This window comes from Bubalus bubalis, chromosome 23, assembly GCF_019923935.1.
Source record: "Bubalus bubalis isolate 160015118507 breed Murrah chromosome 23, NDDB_SH_1, whole genome shotgun sequence".
Classification (NCBI taxonomy): Eukaryota; Metazoa; Chordata; class Mammalia; order Artiodactyla; family Bovidae; genus Bubalus; species Bubalus bubalis.
In genome coordinates this window covers 11,486,884-11,505,975 of record NC_059179.1, presented here as the reverse complement: position 1 = coordinate 11,505,975, position 19,092 = coordinate 11,486,884, and the positions used below count along the sequence as shown (strand labels likewise).

General features: G+C 42.2%; 1 protein-coding gene across 7 annotated transcripts in view; it reads left to right on the top strand.

Moving 5' to 3' along the window:
• The window catches only part of SLC16A12 (solute carrier family 16 member 12), a 100,325-nt gene that overhangs the window by 58,136 nt on the left and 23,097 nt on the right, over nucleotides 1-19,092 (top strand). Inside the window, exons 2-3 of one of the 7 annotated variants that reach the window (XM_025274251.3) lie at nucleotides 16,818-16,935; nucleotides 18,289-18,455. The exons of 5 other annotated variants lie outside the window; for them this stretch is intronic. The gene's annotated coding sequence lies outside the window, so the exon portion shown is untranslated. The remainder of the gene's footprint in view (nucleotides 1-16,817; nucleotides 16,936-18,288; nucleotides 18,456-19,092) is intronic. One more of the 7 variants, XM_025274252.3, reaches the window with a different exon arrangement.

The window sequence follows — 19,092 nt, the reverse complement described above, 5'->3', positions numbered from 1 at the left end:
TCCTGTTCTCTCTCAAGGAGAAGGCAATGGCACCCCACTCCAGTACTCTTGGCTGGAAAATTCCATGGACGGAGGAGCCTGGTAGGCTGCAGTCCATGGGGTCGCTGAGGGTCGGACACGACTGAGCGACTTCACTTTCACTTTTCACTTTCATGCACTGGAGAAGGAAATGGCAACCCACTCCAGTGTTCTTGCCTGGAGAATCCCAGGGACGGGGGAGCCTGGTGGGCTGCCGTCTATGGGATCTCACAGAGTCAGACACGACTGAAGCAACTTAGCAGCAGCAGCAGCAGTTCTCTCTCAGGAACCATGCTAGCCACTGAAGCATTGAGGCTCCCTGCTCTCAGGGAGCTCACACTCTGAGTGCAGACCTGAGTTCTGCCTGCACGCTCTCTTTTTTTTTTTCTATTTTTTTAATTGGAGGATAAGTGCTTTACAATATTGTGTTGGCCTCTGCCATACATCCACATGAATCAGCCACAGGCATACATGTATCCCTTCCCTTCTGAACCCCTCTCCCACCCCATCCCACCCCTCTAGGTTGTCACAGAGCACTGTGTTGAACTCCCAGTGTCACACAGTAAATTCCCACTTGCTATCTCTTTTGTATTTTTAATCATTTTATTTTTGGCTGTTCCACGCAGCTGGTGGGATCTTAGTTCCCCAACCAGGGACTGAACCTGTGCCCCATGCAATGGAAGCGCCAAGTCCTAACCACTGGACCACCAGAGAAGTCCCTGCCTGCATTCTCTTCAACACTGGTTCTCTGTAACACTCTGTGACTTGAGGGGTTAACTTCCAGCCAACTGAAATATTTCACTCAGCTCCCCTCCCATGTCAGCACCATGGCAGGAGCAATGATTACAGAGCGAGGAAAATGTGGTAGAAGCAGGCAGCGCCGTTCTGCAATAAAAGCTTCTCTGTCAACTATCAAAACGACTCTGTGAAATGCATCTCAAGCTCCACGTTTTTTCTCCGTAGCAAGAAGCCTCTGATAGACCATAATCTGATTTAATAATTCTGTATACCCTTAAGAGTATAAAATTAGAAAGAGTTCTGCAGGGTCACTGAGGTAGACACAAAAATTTCTTCCTTGAACCACACAGATATTGAGCACCAGTCTTCTACCAGACATTGTGCCAGGTGCTGGAATATTAACAACATGTTATATTTTTTATCAAAGAGGGCTAGCTACAGCTCAGGCCTATCACTGCTTTTACTTGTATTTCCAAATAGGAGAGAAAAGAAGTGTATTTTTGTAGAAAATGGTTACTGGGGGCAAGCTCCTGGTTATGCATTGCTCTGTCAGCAAACTGCTGGATTCTGGAGTAAGCATTTTTCGGATGTTACCCAGAATCAGCGACTCTGGCTTAGGGACTGACACAGTGAGAAAGAAGCTTGCTTTCTACCTTCTGCCTCTTATGAATCACGAATTGTACCTTTTTCTCTTTTTCTGTAGTCCAAATACCATATCAATCACTCTGCCGTTTATTCTACATCTTATGTAAGGTATTCCTGTCCTCAAAGTCTTAAAAGACAATGTGGAAAGATCGGCAGCTTTATTATCCAAGGTCAGTGTTTCAGTTTAGTGCCCAAAGGTCCTGACAGACATTCAAAAATTTCTGGTTGAACACAGTAATTATTTACTCCCCTGTTACCATGATCTGTGTAAGGACTAAGCAGAAAGGAAAAGCAAAAAAGTAAAACACTTTACTTTAGTCTTTAGTCTTTCTGCACTTAAGAATAATATATTTTTTTCACAGCATATGTGTAATTCACTGGGCAACATAAATAAATAAATCCACATGCATTAGGAGATATCCCTAAGACCCAGAGAGTCCATGTGGAAAAAAAAACAAGTTGACTCCTTGAGGCAGCGACTACACAAACCTGAGCAGAGTAGAGAAGGGGTTTCATTAATTCCCCTCCCACTTTCAGCCCTTTTTGGGGTTTGAGTTTGCTCTGGATAAAAGTCTGCAAGGATCATCTGTGATGCTTTGCTCCATTGCGATAAAGGCTGTGCAGAAAAGTGCTGGAATTCCCTCACATCAGACCTGGAAGATGGCCATTTAATGCACATCCCCTAGGCCTGCGTGTTCAGTGGGGCCTTGAGTCTTGGAGTGGGATGGAACCAGACATTCAGTCCTTGGTTAGAGGGTGTAATAAAAATGTCCAGGGACTAGGAGAGAGGTCTCTTTTTACCAAGAAGATGATATTTCACTGTGCATGTGTGCTAAGTTGCTTCAGTCATATCTGACTCTGTTAACCTATGGACTGTAGCCCACCAGGCTCCTCTGTCCATGGGATTCTCCAGAAAAGAATACTTGAGTGGGTTGCCATGCCCTCCTTCAGGGATATTCCCAGCCCAGGGATCGAACCTGCATCTCTTATGTCTCCTGCATTGGCGGGCAGGTTCTTTACCACTTGCATCACCTGGGAAACCCATATTTTGTTGTTCAGCTCAGTTCAGTTGCTCAGTTGTGTCTGACTCTTTGCAACCCCATGGACTGCAGCACATCAGGCCTCCCTGTCCATCACCAACTCCTGGAGCTTGCTCAACTCCTGTCCATTGAGTTGGTGATGGCATCCAACCATCTCATCCTCTGTCATCCCCTTCTCCTCCTGCCCTCAATCTTTCCCAGCATCAGGGTCTTTTCCAGTTAATCAGTTCTTTGCATTAGGTGGCCAGAGTATTAGAGTTTCAGCTTCAGCATCAGTCCTTCCAATGAATATTCAGGACTGATTTCCTTTAGGTTGGACTGGTTTGATCTTGCAGTCCAAGGGACTCCCAAGAGTCTTCTACAATACCACAGTTTAAAAGCATCAATTCTTTGGCATTCAGCTTTCCTTATAGTCCAACTCTCACATCCATACATGACCACAGGAAAAACCATAGCCTTGACTAGACAAACCTTTGTTGGCAAAGTAATGTCTCTGCTTTTTAATATGCTGTCTAGGTTGGTCATAACTTTTCTTCCAAGGAGCAAGCATCTTTTAATTTCATGGCTTCACTCATCGTCTGCAATGATTTTGGAGCCCAAGAAAATAAAGTCTGTCACTGTTTCCGTTGTTTCCCATCTGTTTGCCATGAAGTGATGGGACCGGATGCCATGATCTTAGTTTTTTTAATGTTTTTGAGTTTTAAGCCAGCTTTTTCACTCTCCTCTTTCACTTTCATTAAGAGGCTGTTTAGTTCTTCACTTTCTGCCATACATATTTCATACATATTTCACCACAACATTTAGCAAATATATGCCAGGCACTGTTCTAGGTGCTGGAGACACAAGATTGAACATAACCATGCTAGCTTCCACCAGCAGCTAGCTTGGAAATTATAATATCTCCTTCACAGGGCTGGGATAAAGCTAAAGTGAGATAACACACGTATAATAGTGAATTCAGAGCTTGGCGAATTAAGTGCCGCAAACGGTAACGGTTGTGACTCTTGTACTGTGTGACTTACTCTCTGGCACTGGCATCAGAGACTTGAACTCTAAGTACTGGCTGGTTCCTCTGTGACTAGACTGTTTTGCCCTGGGTGTGTGTCCTTTAGAGAGAACCTGGTTGTGATAAATATTCTTCATTTTCTAGTGCCAATGGTTGATTTTCCTGCTTGATGTCTGAAGATTAGACCTTTCTGATGCAGATGAACTGCTTTTCCTATTTCTTTCAATTGAATTACCATTTTAGAACTAGTGACTGTTATTTATGCTTTTAATTTATTTCTTATGACTTGCTGGGGTTCTCTCTGGTGAAGGAAAAACTTATTCATTTATTAGACACTGATGAGCTCTTACTGTGCATCAGACTGTGTGTATATGTGTGTGTTGGAGTTAGAAGATGGTGGAGAAAATTTGGGGAAAAAAAGCAAGGACAACTTAAGGTAGCTTCTGTTCTGTGGAGTTAAAACAGTCCAGTGGTAGAGAGAGACATTAAATAGATAACAACACTGCATTTGATAAGGGCCAGGAAGGGTATGTGCAGAGAGCTCCAAGAGTCTGGGGAAGGGAGATAACTATTTTGAAGAGTGGGGGTGGGGTGGCAGCAGTTGAAGCAGAATGATAGATAAGTCTGATGAGAAAGTGGGGAAGGAAGAAATGTGAAGGCAAGGAAGAGAGCATGCAAAAAAATACTAAAGCCTGAGTATTTAGTGGGTTGCAAGGAACTTATAGTATCATAAGAGAGGTGGGAGTGGGATGCAGGACTGGGAGTGAGGCTGATATTTGACTAATTTCATGGTCATATAGATGGGGTGAAGATGGGACCAGATAGTCCTCAGCCAACGTGCCGGCGTCGAGGACACTCAGTTTTCCTCTTGTTTTTACAGAGACCGGAGTGAGTATCTAGGTAAGGAACTTCAAATGGGACACCCTAAGGGCTACAATCTACTATTAAACAATACTTTCCCACTGTAGAAGCAATAATAGAGTTCATTTGGAAATCTCTAGTGAGCTGTGGTGGAGAAGGCAATGGCACCCTACTTCCAGTACTCTTGCCTGGAAAATCCCATAGGCGGAGGAGCCTGGTAGGCTGCAGTCCATGGGGTCGTGAAGAGTCGGACACGACTGAGCGACTTCACTTTTCACTTTCATGCATTGGAGAAGGAAATGGCAACCCACTCCAGCGTTCTTGCCTGGAGAATCCCAGGGACGGTAGAGCCTGGTGGGCTGCCGTCTATGGGATCGCACAGAGTCGGACACGACTGAAGCGACTTAGCAGCAGCAGTAGCAGCAGTGAGCTGTGGTGGAGTTGAGATTTGCTTCTATAATGACACAGATGTGAAAGAAATAACAACTTCTTTGTGGCTCAGCTTGTAAAGAATCCGCCTGCAATGCCAGAGACCTGGGCTCGATCCCTGGGTTGGGAAGATCCCCTGGAGAAGGGAAAGGCTATCCACTCCACTATTACGGCCTGGAGAATTCCATGGACTGTATAGGGTTGCAAAGAGTCGGACATGACTGAGCAACTTTCACTCACTTTAACTTTTGTTGCTATTAAAAAATAAAATTTCATCACATGCCTCTGTGAAAGTAAGAGTGATGAGTCCATTTTGCTTTTTATGTCCTGTGTAAACATCTGGTGCCTCTCCCCCAATTACGAAGGTTTTTCTCTTATGTTTTCTTCTAGATTTTTTTTTTCTGCATTCAAATTTAGATATGTTATTTTGAATTAGATTTTATATATGGTGTGAGGTTAGACTAGAGAGTAATTTTCTTCCCATATGTATTAACATGTGGGTTTATTTCTAGACTCTCTATTCTGTTCCACTAATCTAATATGCCAATATCACTCTTGATTACTTTGGTTTTAGAGCAAGTCTTTGAAATCAGTTAGTGTAATTCTTCAACTTTTGTTCTATTTTTTGAAAATTATTTCATATTTTTTAGGTTCTTTGCATTTCTGTATGAGTTTTAAAATCAGCTTGTCAGCTTGAAATAAGGCTGCTGATTGGGATTTCACTGTAACAACCAACTTGTGTAGATATGACATCTTCTCCATCTTCCGTGAAATGAATTTGTTCACTCACACTCTCTCTCTCAGGCCTTTGTAAGTTTCTCTTAGCTTTGTTTTGTATAATGAGCAAATGAGGGATTTTGCTGGTGGTTCAGTGGTTAAGACTCTGCATTCCCAATGCAGGGGACCTGGGTTTAATCCCTGGTCAGGGAGCTAGTTGTCTGAGGAGGCCTTAGAAATAGCTGAGAAGAGAAGCGAAAGGCAAAGGAGAAGGGGAAAGATATACCCAATTGAATGCAGAGTTCCAGAGAATATCAAGGAGAGATAAGAAAGCCTTCCTAAGTGAACAATGCAAAGAAATAGAGGAAAACAATAAAATGGGAAAGACTAGAAGTCTCTTTAAGAAAACTGGAGATACCAAGGGAACATTTCATGCAAAGATGAGCACAATAAAGGACAGAAACAGCAAGAACCTAACAGAAACAGAAGAGATTATGAAGATATGGCAAAGATACACAGAAGAACTGAACAAAAAAGTTCTTAATGACCCAGATAACCACAATGGTGTAGTCACTCACCTAGAGCCAGACATCCTGGAGTATGATGTCAAGTGGGCCTTAGAAGCATTACTACAAACAAAGCTATAGGAGGTGATGGAATTCCAGCTGAGCTATTTCAAATCCTAAAAGATGGTGCTGTTAAAGTGCTGCACTCAATATGCCAGCAAATTTGGAAAACTGAGCAGTGGCCACAGGACTGGGAAAAGTCAGTTTTCATTACAATCCCAACGAAAGGCAATGCCAAAGAATGATCAAACTACCACACAATTGGACTTATCTCACACGCTAGCAAAGTAATGCTCAAAAGTTTTCCAAGCCAGGTTTCAACAGTATGTGAATGGAGAAATGCCAGATGTACAAGCTGGATTTAGAAAAAGCAGAGGAACCAGAGATCAATTTGCCAACATCAGTTTGATCGTAGAAAAAGCAAAGGAATTTTTAAAAAAAAATCTACTTCTGCTTCATTGACTACACTAAAGCCTTAGAGTGTGTGGATCACAACAAACTATGGGAAATGGGAATACCAGACCACCTTACCTGTCTCCTGAGAAACCTGTATGCAAGTCAAGAAGCAACAGTTCAGAACCAGACATGGAACAACAGACTGGTTCCAAATTGGGAAAGTACATCAAGACTGTATATTGTCACCCTGTTTATTTAACTTATATGCAGAGTACATCATGTGAAATGCTAGACTGGATGACTCATAAGCTGGAATCAAGATTGCAGGGAGAAATATCAACAACCTCAGATATGCAGATGATACAACTCTAAAGGCAGAAAGCAAAGAGGAACTGAAGAGCTCCTTGATGAGGGTGAAAGAGAGTGAAAACACTGGCTTAAAATGCAACATTCAAAAAACTAAGATCATAGCATCTTGTCTCATCACTTCATGGCAAATAGGGAAAAAGTGGAAACAGTGACGGATTTTCTTTTCTTGGGCTCCAAAATCACTGTGAACCATGACAGCAGCCATGAAATTAAAAGATGCTTGCTCCTTGGAAGAAAAGCTATGACAAACCTAAACAGTGTATTAAAAAGCAGAGATATTACTTTGCCAACAAAGGTCTGTCTAGTCAAAGCTATTGTTTTTCCAGTAGTCATGTGAGAGCTGGACCATAAAGAAAGCTGAGCTCTGAAGAACTGATGCTTTTGAACTGTGGTGTTAGAGAAGACTTTTGAGAATCCCTTGGACTGCAAGGAGATCCAACCAGTCAATTCTAAAGGAAATCAGTCCTGAATATTCATTGGAAGGAGTGATGCTGAAACTGAAGATCCAGTACTTTGACCACCTGTTATAAAGAGCTGACCTTTTGGAAAAGACCCTGATGCTGGGAAAGATTGAGGGCAAGAGGAGAAGGGAGGGGATGAAGGATGAGATGGTTAGATAGCATCACTGACTCAATGGACATGAGTTTGAACGAACTCTGGGAGATAGTGATGGACAGAGAAGTCTGGCATGCTGCAGTTCATGGTGTTGCAAAGAGTCAGACATGACTTAGCGACTGTACCGTAACAACAGCAATGAGCAAATAATGCATACATTTGTTAAAATTATTCCTAGGCATCTCATGGCTTTTGATGAAATATAATGTAAGGCAATACTTTAAAATTCCAATTTCTAATTGTTCACTCTAAAATTGTATACAAGCCCCCATGTCCTTGAAGCAAAATACTGACTCAAGATTTAATGATTGGTACATGTAAAGATGCAGAAACAAAGAATAGCTGTTGGGCTGGGAAACTGGTAACAATTTAGACTGTAAATCCACCACATAACAGAATCATCAAATTATGTAGATAAAGGGCTGGCACACATTCCTAAGTTGTTTTACAGGAAGCAGACCCCCACCAGATGAAAATTGCTGGCCACCAGGCCAGATTGACCTAGATTGTTTGAAACTAGAAGGTTGATGATGTTCGAAACTTCACCATGATGCCAACCAATCCGAGAATTGTCCACAAGTTGATCCTGCTCTGCTCCTTGAACACTATAAGACTCCTCACTGCCCCCTCCAGGGTGGGACACATAGTCTTGAGGGCATTAGCCTACTGTGCTGCCCTTTGCCTGGCAAAACAATAAGAGCTATTCTTTTCTATTTAACCTAAAACCCCACTCCTGTGTTTCTATTTGGCACGGGTGAATGGAGGCTGAGTTTCAGCAACAGCTACTAATATATAGAAATGTACTTGGCTAAAAAGAAAAAATAATAAATTTCAGTTCACCAAAAGTAATAGTTTCTGCTCTTCAAAACTGCACCATTGAGAAATTAATGGGGAAGCCACAGAATAAGTGTTGAGGTCCTTTAATGGACTGGAACCTGGTGGTCTGGAGTCGACGATAAGAAAGTAAAGGATAGAAAGAGGCTGATATTCCTTGGTTTACGCAGAAAGCCAATAAAGCCCCTACACGGGGCTTGCTCTGTTCACGAAGGCCTCAGGCGCCCTCTCGATGGGGTGAAGGTGCAGAGCGCCTTCTCAAGAGGGTCTTAGAAGCCCGGGCAGGAAAGTGAACTCAGAGAGCCTCTGCGCTCCAGGGGATCAGCCTGAAAAAGAGAGGGAGAGAGAGAGAGAGAGAGAGAGAGAGAAAGAAAGACACGGGGACCAGAGCTCTGATGGAGCAAAGGTGTTTTCATCAACATGGTGTGGGCATATATACTGTCTTACAAGGTAGTTATTCTCAGCAAAGATAAAGATTAAAATTCAAGACTTACAAAACATAGGTGATCCATATTAAAGAGAGAGAGTCATAAACAGTCACTTTTACCGTATGGTTCATAAGAAGGAAGAGGATACTTATCACCATATAGAGACACTAATGAAGGAAATGCTCGGATTCCTCAGCCCCCGGGAGAGGCTTGCCTCGCCTCTTAATTCCTGGGTATTCAGGAATTAATAAGGAACAGAGAATTCCTGACAGATCCAAAACAGCACACAGGAAGCCTCCTGTTAAATGCTTCCTGACAGATAATAAAAAATATTTGTAATACAAATATCTACAAAAGACTTATATCTAGACTATATAAATAATTCTTGTATCTCAATAAGAAGATAAAAACCCAATTAAAAATGAGCATGCTGTTTGAACAGAAACATCACAAAAAAAGATATATAAATAGTTAATAAAAGATGGTTAACATCATGAGTAGTCGGGAAAGTACAAATTAAAGCTACACTGAAACTGCATTACACACTGGAGTTCTAATACGTGTGCTGTGCTGAGTCACCTCAGTCATGTCTGACTCTTTGTGACCCCACGGCTCCTCTGGGAGCACGGGATTTTCCAGGTGGGAGTACTGGAGTGAGTTGTCATGCCCTCCTCAGAGCTCTAATATATTACTGGTAATATCACACAGCTATGTGTTTGGCAGTTTCTTCTAAGTTTAAGTATACACTTACAATATGACTCAGCAATTTCATTCCTAGGTATTTACTCAAGAAAATTAAAACATGTGTCCACAAAGGACTTGTATACAGATGCTCACAGACACTTTATTCATGATGGTCTAAAATTGAAAACAGCCCTAATGTCCATCAACAGATAAATAAACTGTAATATATTCATAAAACAGATTACTGTTCACAATACAAAATGAATCAGGTGCATATATGCACAGCAACATGAATAAATCTCAAAATATTATCATAAGCGAAAGAAGCCAGAAGCAAAATAGTCCATATTGTGTGATTCCATATTTATGAAAATATTGACTGGCAAAACTCATCTTTATCAACAGAGAGCAAACCTGTGGTAATGCAATGCTGAGGTTGGTGGAGACTGACTGCAAAGGAGCATGAAAAAATGTTTGGGGTGATGAAAGTGTTCTATATCTTGATTATGGTGGTGTGGTTACATGAGTGTGTACATTTGTCAAATGTCATCAAAATGTAGATGTAAAATGGTTGTGTTTTACTGTATGTAAATTATACCTCAATCTAAAAAAGTTTCTAACAGGTTTTCACATTTAGAGTAACCTCTTTCAGGACTTCCCTACTGGTCCAGTGGTTAAGAGTCTGCACTTCCACTATCGAGGGTGGCAGATTTGATCCCTGGTCCAGGAAGTTCCATGGTCTTCCCAGGTGGTACAATGAAAAAGAATGCCTGCCAACATAGGGCACGCAAAGACACAGGTTCAATCCCTGGGTCGGGAAGATCCCCTGAAGTAGGAAATGGCAGCCCACTCCCGTATTTTTGCTTGGAAAATTCCATGGACAGAGGAGTCTGGTGGGCCCAATCCACAGGGTCACAAAGAGTCAGACACAAGTGACCGTTCACACACACGCACCGGGGAAGGTCCACATGCCACTCATAGTGGCAAAAAAAAAAAATATTCCGCTTCCTTTCTTGGCATAGGCTTCTACTCTCCCTTTCTGTGTGGTGGGAACTTCCCCTGCAACACACTCCTGTGACTTCTAGTTTACAGGTGGATTTATTTTGGATGGAATCCATTTCCTTGTTTTCCACAGTAAAAAAACAATAAGCATCGTCTACCAGGTATGTTAGATATTGGGGGAGAGACACTTAACAATCAGCCAACTGGTTTAAAGTCTGACATCAGTAATTTGATGGCTTGTTTTTATGGATTAGGGACCAGTGACAGGAAGTGATATCACCCAGTGTCATGCAACTAAGTAGTGTCACTCAGACCCAGTGGCCTCGAGTCCCACTCTTGGTATCTTTCTGCCTCACCTTTACCTCTCTTAAGGCAGCAAACCAATTTAAAAAGTACGGATACTACTGAAAGTTAAGACACTGGAAATAAGAAGGGATTGAGGAGGGAAGAATAACGGAAAGACAGTGTTGGAAGCCTACCCAAACAAGGGCCTTTTCTCTCTAACTATAAGATGTGCAGTTTTTCTAGTGATAGAAGAGATCACTTCAGAAAACTTTATGGAGGGCAACGTGACAGATTTGCCTGACAAATGGAGTGCTTTATTTGAAAGTGATTGACTGTTAGCAAGAATTCTTTGCAAATGAGTAGATTTTTGAAAGTAAAGGGGACAAAGTGAAATGGAACATATATCCCATGGCATCCCACTCCAGTACTCTTGCCTGGAAAATCCCATGGACGGAGGGCCTGGTGGGCTGTAGTCCATGGGGTCGCTAAGAGTCAGACACGACTGAGCGACTTCACTTTCACGTTCACTTAGAAGAACATCATGATACAGAGCCTCTTTTGTTTCAATTTTTTTTTTCCTGAAGCCAGAATGAAATGCAGAATGCAATTATATTTTAGTGGTTGAATGTTAAAATGAAATAAATGGAAGGCTGCTTGGGAGAATGCAGAATGGCCTGATGGAAATGTACTTTCTTTGCCTATAGTTTTAGGTATGCTCTTAACTCAATAAAGATGTTTCCATTATATTTGTGTCATATCAGGTGGGTTAATTATTTACAAGAAGCTCAGGCTAATATTCCAGGGGAACCACAGACTGCTCCAAAGTGTCTAGGAAACTAGATTAGCTTTGTTTAACCTGTGCATCTCTTCTGAATACATATAAATCTATTACATGACTTGTTTTGAAGGAGACTCACGTGTTGTTTTGTGAGCAGCTGCATACTCCTGAGTTAACCCTGTGGTTAACCTCTCTCCTCAACCCACCCCCCCCCCCCCCACTTCCTTTGGTCTCGGTCACTCACTCACATGAACGAGTGCTTAAGCTTTACCGTGTCAAGCTTGTTGACACAAATGCCCAATAACAGTTTTGAAGTCTGGAGGGCAGATGGGCGAGTGCGCTATCTAAACTCTACCAGAGTTCCTTATCTGCATTTCAATTCATACGGTGTTGTCAGGTGAGTGCCTTTGCTTCTGTGATCTTCGGTTTCATCCTCGTGGAAGAGGGAAAATTGTGCCCATCTCTGAGACTTGTGAGGCTCCAGAGTGACTATTCATGAGGAACTATTAATAGTCTCGCATACTGATGCTCTCAGAGAGGTCCTTTCTTCCCACCCTGGAACCCTGTGAGGAGGTTCCGTGGTCTGTGGTTTTGCCCAGCTTGACTCTAATCAGCAGACCTTTGCTTACTATACTGTTGTTTACCTTTTAATTTGGATTTATGCAATTATATTTTTAGAGAGACACTCACCAGTTAGTTGGAGAAGGCAATGGCACCCCACTCCAGTACTCTTGCCTGGAAAATCCCATGGGCGGAGGAGCCTGGTAGGCTGCAGTCTATGGGGTCGCTAAGAGTCAGACGCGACTGAGCGACTTCACTTTCACTTTTCACTTTCATGCATTGGAGAAGGAACTGGCAACCCAGTGTTCTTGCCTGGAGAACCCCAGGGACGGGGGATCCTGGTTGGCTTCTGTCTATGGAGTTGCACAGAGTCGGACATGACTGAAGCAACGTAGCAGCAGCAGCAGCACCAGTTAGTTCTTAACTTACAAAATGTGGGAACACCAAAGAGAGGATGTCTAATTGAAACAAATGAAAATGGAATCATCTGGGGATAGCAGAGGCAAAGTAAAAATTAATGATGTTTAATATCTTTGGAAGGAAACAGGACATTTTATTTTGCCAGGGGCTGTTACCTTCCTTGTGTCTTTTACGAGATAATCACCTAATTTTTAATGTACAGCATCAATAAATGATACATTATTTTTAGTCCTAGAGAAACTATACAAAAGAGATTTTTGTGTTCATATTTACACTGCAGGAGTAACCTGAAATATTTATTTCAGAAAATTATATATATTATGGTATTAAATGCAGTTTTAAAAATTAATCAGTACCCCATGGACTATACAGTCCATGGAATTCTCCAGGCCAGAATACTGGAGTGGGTAGCCTTTCCCTTCTCCAGGGGATCTTCCCAACCCAGGGATTGAACCCAGGTCTCCCACATTGCAGGTGGATTCTTTACCAGCTGAGCCACCAGGGAAGCCCAACTTAATTATACCATCCTGCTATATTTCTGTATAGTCTTCCCACTCCATATGACACTTACAAGTATACAACCCTTATAGAAATTCTGCATGGCTTACCTCACATTGTACACACAATTCTAGAGTCCTCTTTTTGTTTTAACATTGTATCATAAATGTTTCCCATATTACAGGATCATCTTTTTGTTTATAATTTAAAGCATTGTCTACTGTCCCATTTGTTTCATATGTCATGATTCTCCAGACACTTCCCAGTTGTCAAGCATTTACGTTGTTTTGGTTTTACATGTTATTCAAAGCACAGCTATTGTTTTTTCCTCATAGTGTTTAGCTTCTCTTGAGTTGCTTTTTTAGGCTAACTTCCCAGAACTGAGATTACTCTTCAAGGAACATGAATAACTTTCTAATTCTTGATATGTTGCACTATGTTGCTTTCCAAAGGGCTGTTGCGTTGCACTGGCTGTCTCAAAAGTATTCAAGTGTCGGGCAGCACAGACGTCTCACACAGGCCATTTATGGGGAGATGGGTCCATAATCTTAAATTGGAAGACAGTTTAACCTTGGGGACTATTTTAATGGAAAACCCTAGGAAGAGGCTAGGATTATACCAAGGCAGATGTTTCTAAGCTCTGGCTTTTTCACTTGTACAACTGATTCTGTCATTTCATGACACCTAATTGTGTCCAATTTGTGAGTTATCATGTGCATTTGTAGGCAAGTGTTGGTAGAATCTCGAATGCTAGTCCTATTGAAAGTGTCAGAGGGCTAGACATAAAGCATGCCACAAACACGACTCAGATGTGGCTGTTAAAGAAACTTTGATTTATAGCAACCCAGAACCGGCTGAAGTGGAAGCTCTTACTGCCTCCAAGGACCCGGCAGGTGTTGAACATGAGTGAAACAGCGCAGACACTGGGCAGCACAGGAGGTCAGGGGAGGGTGGAGGCGGATGTACAGCCTTATCCAAAGGAGGAGTGCCATTCTTGACTCCCGCTGATGGCTGCCACGGATGAATGCCAGACCAATATCTTCAGAGCTCTAAGTTTTTCAAGACAGTTTGGAAATCTGAATGTTTAGGTTTCTTAATTGATACAGCTGCTACAACAAAAATATCACAGACTGGGTTGCCTAAACAACAAATTGTTAGTTCTTATAGTTGTGTAGGCTGGAAATTCCAAGATCAAGGAGCTGGCATACTCAGGGTCTGATGAGAACCCTCTTCGTGGGTCCTGTTTTTACTGTGACATCATATGGCAGAAGGGACAAAAGCGCTCTTTGGGGTCTCTTTTAAAAGGGCACTAATCCCATTCTGCAAGAGCGGGGCCCTCATGACCTAATCATTTCCCAAAGACCCCCATTTCCAAATATCATCACATTGGAGAGTTCCCTGGCTGATTAAGTCAGTGACCTTAGGCATGCCAGAGGAATGCCAATGGTACCATTTAAAGAACTGTATTTCTAGCTACATCAGGCTGTAATTAATGTTATCCTACTGGTGTGCCTTCATCAAGAATTACTTGCATTTGATTAAATAAAAGTGTATATGAATTTACATCAAGGAGTGATGAAAGGTGGTGGAAACAGTGTTAGGCATTGTTAGGAAAAGACTGATTCATGTCCCACTTTTGCTGCTTGATAGTGTTAATAATAGGAAAATTACTTACTCTCTCTAGTCTGAGCTGGTGTATATATAAAATAGGGATAATAATACCTACTATCTATGGTTATTGTGGGCTTCCCTAGTGGCTCGGATGGTAAGGAATCTGCCGACAAAGCAGGAGACCTGGGTTTGATCCCTGGGTGGGGGAGATCCCACAGAGAAGGGCATGGGTACCCACTCCAGTATTCTTGCCTGGAGAATTCCATGAACAGAGGAGCCTGGCAGACTACAGTCCATGGGGTTGCAAAGAATGGGACATGACTGAGCAACTAAAACACACACCTATGGTTACTGTAAAAGTTAAATGAGATACTGTCTATAACGATACATCATAGCAGCGTGGCCTATCGAAATGGTCTGAAAAGCTACTTCCATGCTGTTTTCGCTTAGCCCAGTGTTTTGGGTATGACTCTGTCCCCAGCCCGGGGCTTCCCAGATGGCTCAGATGGTAAAGAATGCACCTGCAATGCAGGAGACCTGGGTTCAATCCCTGGGTGGGGAAGATCCCCTGGAGAAGGGCATAGCTACCCACTCCAGTATTCTTACCTGGAGAATTTCATGGACAGAAGAGCCTGGCAGGCTACAGTCCATGGGGTCACAAACAGTTGGACACGATTTCCAAATCGGGAAAGGAGTACGTCAAGGCTGTATATTGTCACCCTGCTTATTTAACTTATATTCAGAGTTCAGTTCAGTTGCTCAGTCATGTCCGACTCTTTGCAACCCCATAAACCGCAGCACACCAGGCCTCCCTGTCCATCACCAACTCCTGGAGTTCACCCAAACCTATGTCCATCAAGTCTGTGATGCCAACCAAACATCTCATCCTCTGTCATCCCCTTCTCCTGCCCTCAGTCTTTCCCAGCATCAAGGGTCTTTTCAAATGAGTCAGCTCTTTGCATCAGGTGGCCAAAGTATTGGAGTTTCAGCTTCAATATCAGTCCTTCCAATGAACACCCAGGACTGATCTCCTTTAGGATGGACTGGTTGGATCTCCTTGCAGTCCAAGGGACTCTCAAGAGTCTTCTCCAACACCACAGTTCAAAAGCATCAATTCTTTCATGCTCAGCTTTCTTTATAGTCCAACTCTCACATCCATACATGACCACTGGAAGAACCATAGCCTTGACAAAATGAACCTTTGTTGGCAAAGTAATGTCTCTGCTTTTGAATATGCTATCTAGGTTGGTCATAACTTTTCTTCCAAGGAGTAAGCGTCTATTAATTTCATGGCTGCAATCACCATCTGCGGTGATTATATTCAGAGTACATTATGCAAAATGCCGGGCTGGATGAAGCACAAGCTGGAATCAAGATTGCTGGGAGAAATATCAATAACCTCAGATATGCAGATGACACCACCCTTATGGCAGAAAGTGAAGAAGAACTAAAGAGACTCTTGATGAAAGGGAAAGAAAAGAGTGAAAAATTTGGCTTAAAGCTCAACATTCAGAAAACTAAGATAATGGCATCCAGTCCCATCACTTTATGGCAAATAGATGGGGAAACAGAAACAGTGAGATACTTTATGTTTTTGGTCTCCAGAATCAGTGCAGATGGTGATTGCAGCCATGAAATTAAAAGACGCTTGCTTCTTGGAAGAAAAGCTATGACCAACCTAGATAGCATATTAAAAAGCAGAGGCATTACTAACAAAGGTCCATCTAGTCAAAGCTGTGGTTTTTCCATTAGTCATGTATGGATGTGAGAGTTGGACTATAAAGAAAGCTGAGCACAGAATAATTGATGCTTTTGAACTGTGGTGTTGGGAAGACTCTCGACAGTCCTTTGGACTGCAAGGAGATCCAACCAGTCCATCCTAAAGGAGATCAGTCTTGAATATTCATTGGAAGGACTGATGCTGAAGCTGAAACTCCAATACTTTGGCCATCTGATATGAAGAACCACCTCATTTGAAAAGACCCTGATGCTGGGAAAGATTGAAGGCAGGAGGAGAAGGGGATGACAGAGGATGAGATGGTTGGATGGCATCACCAACTAGACAGACATGAGTTTAAATAGGCTCTGGGAATTGGTGATGGACAGGGAAGCATGCTGCAGTCCATGGAGTTGCAAAAAGTCAGACATGACTGAGTGACTGAACTGAACTGAACTGAACAATACTTTCGCTTTTCACTTTCACTGTCCCCAGCCCAGTGATTAGCAATATTAGCATTTCAGATAATAATTCTGACTTTCTGTCAATCAGTAGACTGAATATTTGTACCAATACTGCTCTTCTGGTACTTCTGACAGATTTATCCTCTCCAGCTGTTCACCCCATCTGCTTTGTCAGTCTCCCCACATTCACAGGATGGCCAATTAAGATGAAGGAGGGGCCCTTCTGAGTCTTGAAGACAAGCAAATTTAAGAGGTCTGTCTACATGGAGTCGCTCTTGTTGTCTTGGGCTCCTTATCTTTGTTCTGCATTTGCTCTTTGAACTCAAAGACTGTCAATTTGTTCCAGTAGCTTCAAAGATCCATGCTTGCAAGATTTTACTGTGTGCCATTTTCCTGAGAAAGTCGTGATTTTAAAGTAAATTTTAAATTTAAATTGGTTTGTCTATAATTTATCAGGTGGTGCATGGTCTGTGTTTGCCAAACAATACCTGCTTGATCATACTTGACATAATGTTTCATATAATTAATGTTACTTAAAATTTTTTCTGTTGATCATAATAAAATTCTACCCAAAACTGGTGATTGGCTCAATCCAATGGAAAAATCACCTGTTAAAACTCTTATTTAGCCGCATAAAGAATTCATCCTTAATTCTAATTAAGAAGCTTACTGGACATGCCAAAGTATACCATAAGAAACACTTGATCTCACAGTTCTTATGGGACCAAACCCAGGCCTGGCTTAGCTGGGTGCTTGGCTCAGGGTCTCACAAGGCTGCAGAGTGTCAGCCAGACTGTGTTCTCTACTGGAGGCTCAACAAGGGAAAAATCTGCTTTCAAGCTCACTTGGCATGTTGGCAGCATTCATTTCCTTTCTCTTGGAGGATGGAGAACTTTAGCTTTTTGCTGTCACTTTAGCCTTTGGGGGCTGTCCTCAGATGCCACGTGGTTCGCTGCCACGTGGCCCTCTCCATGGCAGCATGTAACACGGCAGCTTCCTTTTTTAAGGTCTGTGAAAGAGCAAGAGCGAGTCAGCTAACAAGAGTGAGGCTTTTTTTTTAAAAAACTACTAGATATAACATCTATTTTTTTTAATATTTATTGATTTGTTTATGACTCTTCTGGGTCTTCGTTGCTGCGTGGGCTTTTCTTTAGTTGTGGCTCGTGGGGGCTACTCTCTATCTGCATTCCAGTGACTTCTCTTGTTGCAGAGCATGGGCTCTAGGGCTCAAGGGCTTCAGTAGTTGTGGCTCATGGGCTTAGTTCAGAAGGCAATGGCACCCCACTCCAGTACTCTTGCCTGGAAAATCCCATGGACAGAGGAGGCTGGTGGGCTGCAGTCCCGGGATCACTGTGAGTCAGACATGACTGAGCAGCTTCATTTTCACTTTCCACTTTCATGCATTGGAGAAGGAAATGGCAACCCACTCCAGTGTTCTTGCCTGAAGAATCCCAGGGACGGGGGAGCCTGGTGGGCTGCTGTCTATGGGGTCACAGAGTCGGACACGACTGAAGTGACTTAGCAGCAGGAGCATGAGCTTAGTTGTTCTGTGGCATGTGGAATCTTCCCAGACCGTTGATTGAACCTGCATCTTCTGCATTGGCAGGCGGATTCTTTACTACTGAGCCATCAGGGAAGCCCAAGTCTGAGTCTTACTCAGCATGAACTAATCACACCTGTCCCATCACATGTGCCATATTCTGGTGAGAAGGGAATCATAGATTCTGCGGAAATGCAAGGAAAAGGATTACACAAAGAACAGAGCAGCAGGAGGTGAGACCATAGGGGTGCCTTAGAATCTCCCAAAGGAGATGTGTTTGTGTCTTGCTCACCATCGAATCCTTCGTGTCCAGAATAATGCCTAACATATATTAGATACTCCATAAGTGTCAGTAGTTAATTAATGAATTAATGAATTAACATTGCAGATATTGAATCATGCATTGCTAATTTCCTCCCCCACCCAAGTCTATGGTTTACCTTTTGGTTGTATTTATTACATGTTTTAATGTATATAAATGCTAAATTTTGATTTAGACAAATCAACAAAAGTTTCCCTTAATTTGTTGATATCACTTTACATCTCAGGGAGTCCTTTTCCCTTCCAGAGATCAGATAAATGTTTGCCTGTATTTTCACCTAGATTTTAAATTACTTTTTTTTCCCCATGTAATTCTGATCTATCTAGAAAGTCAAAAATTAAATGGAGAGTTATAACAGGATGTAGCAAATAATCTTTTTTTTCCATCCATCCCTCTTTGCTACCTTATTTAGTTTTATTGAATTATTATGTACTGGTTTCTGGGCTTTCTATTCTGTTTCATTATTTTTCATTCTCGTTTCAGTTTTTTCCATCTAAGAATTATAGCATTCTTGGTCAGAAATGCCAAAGCAGTTACTGTCAGAATCA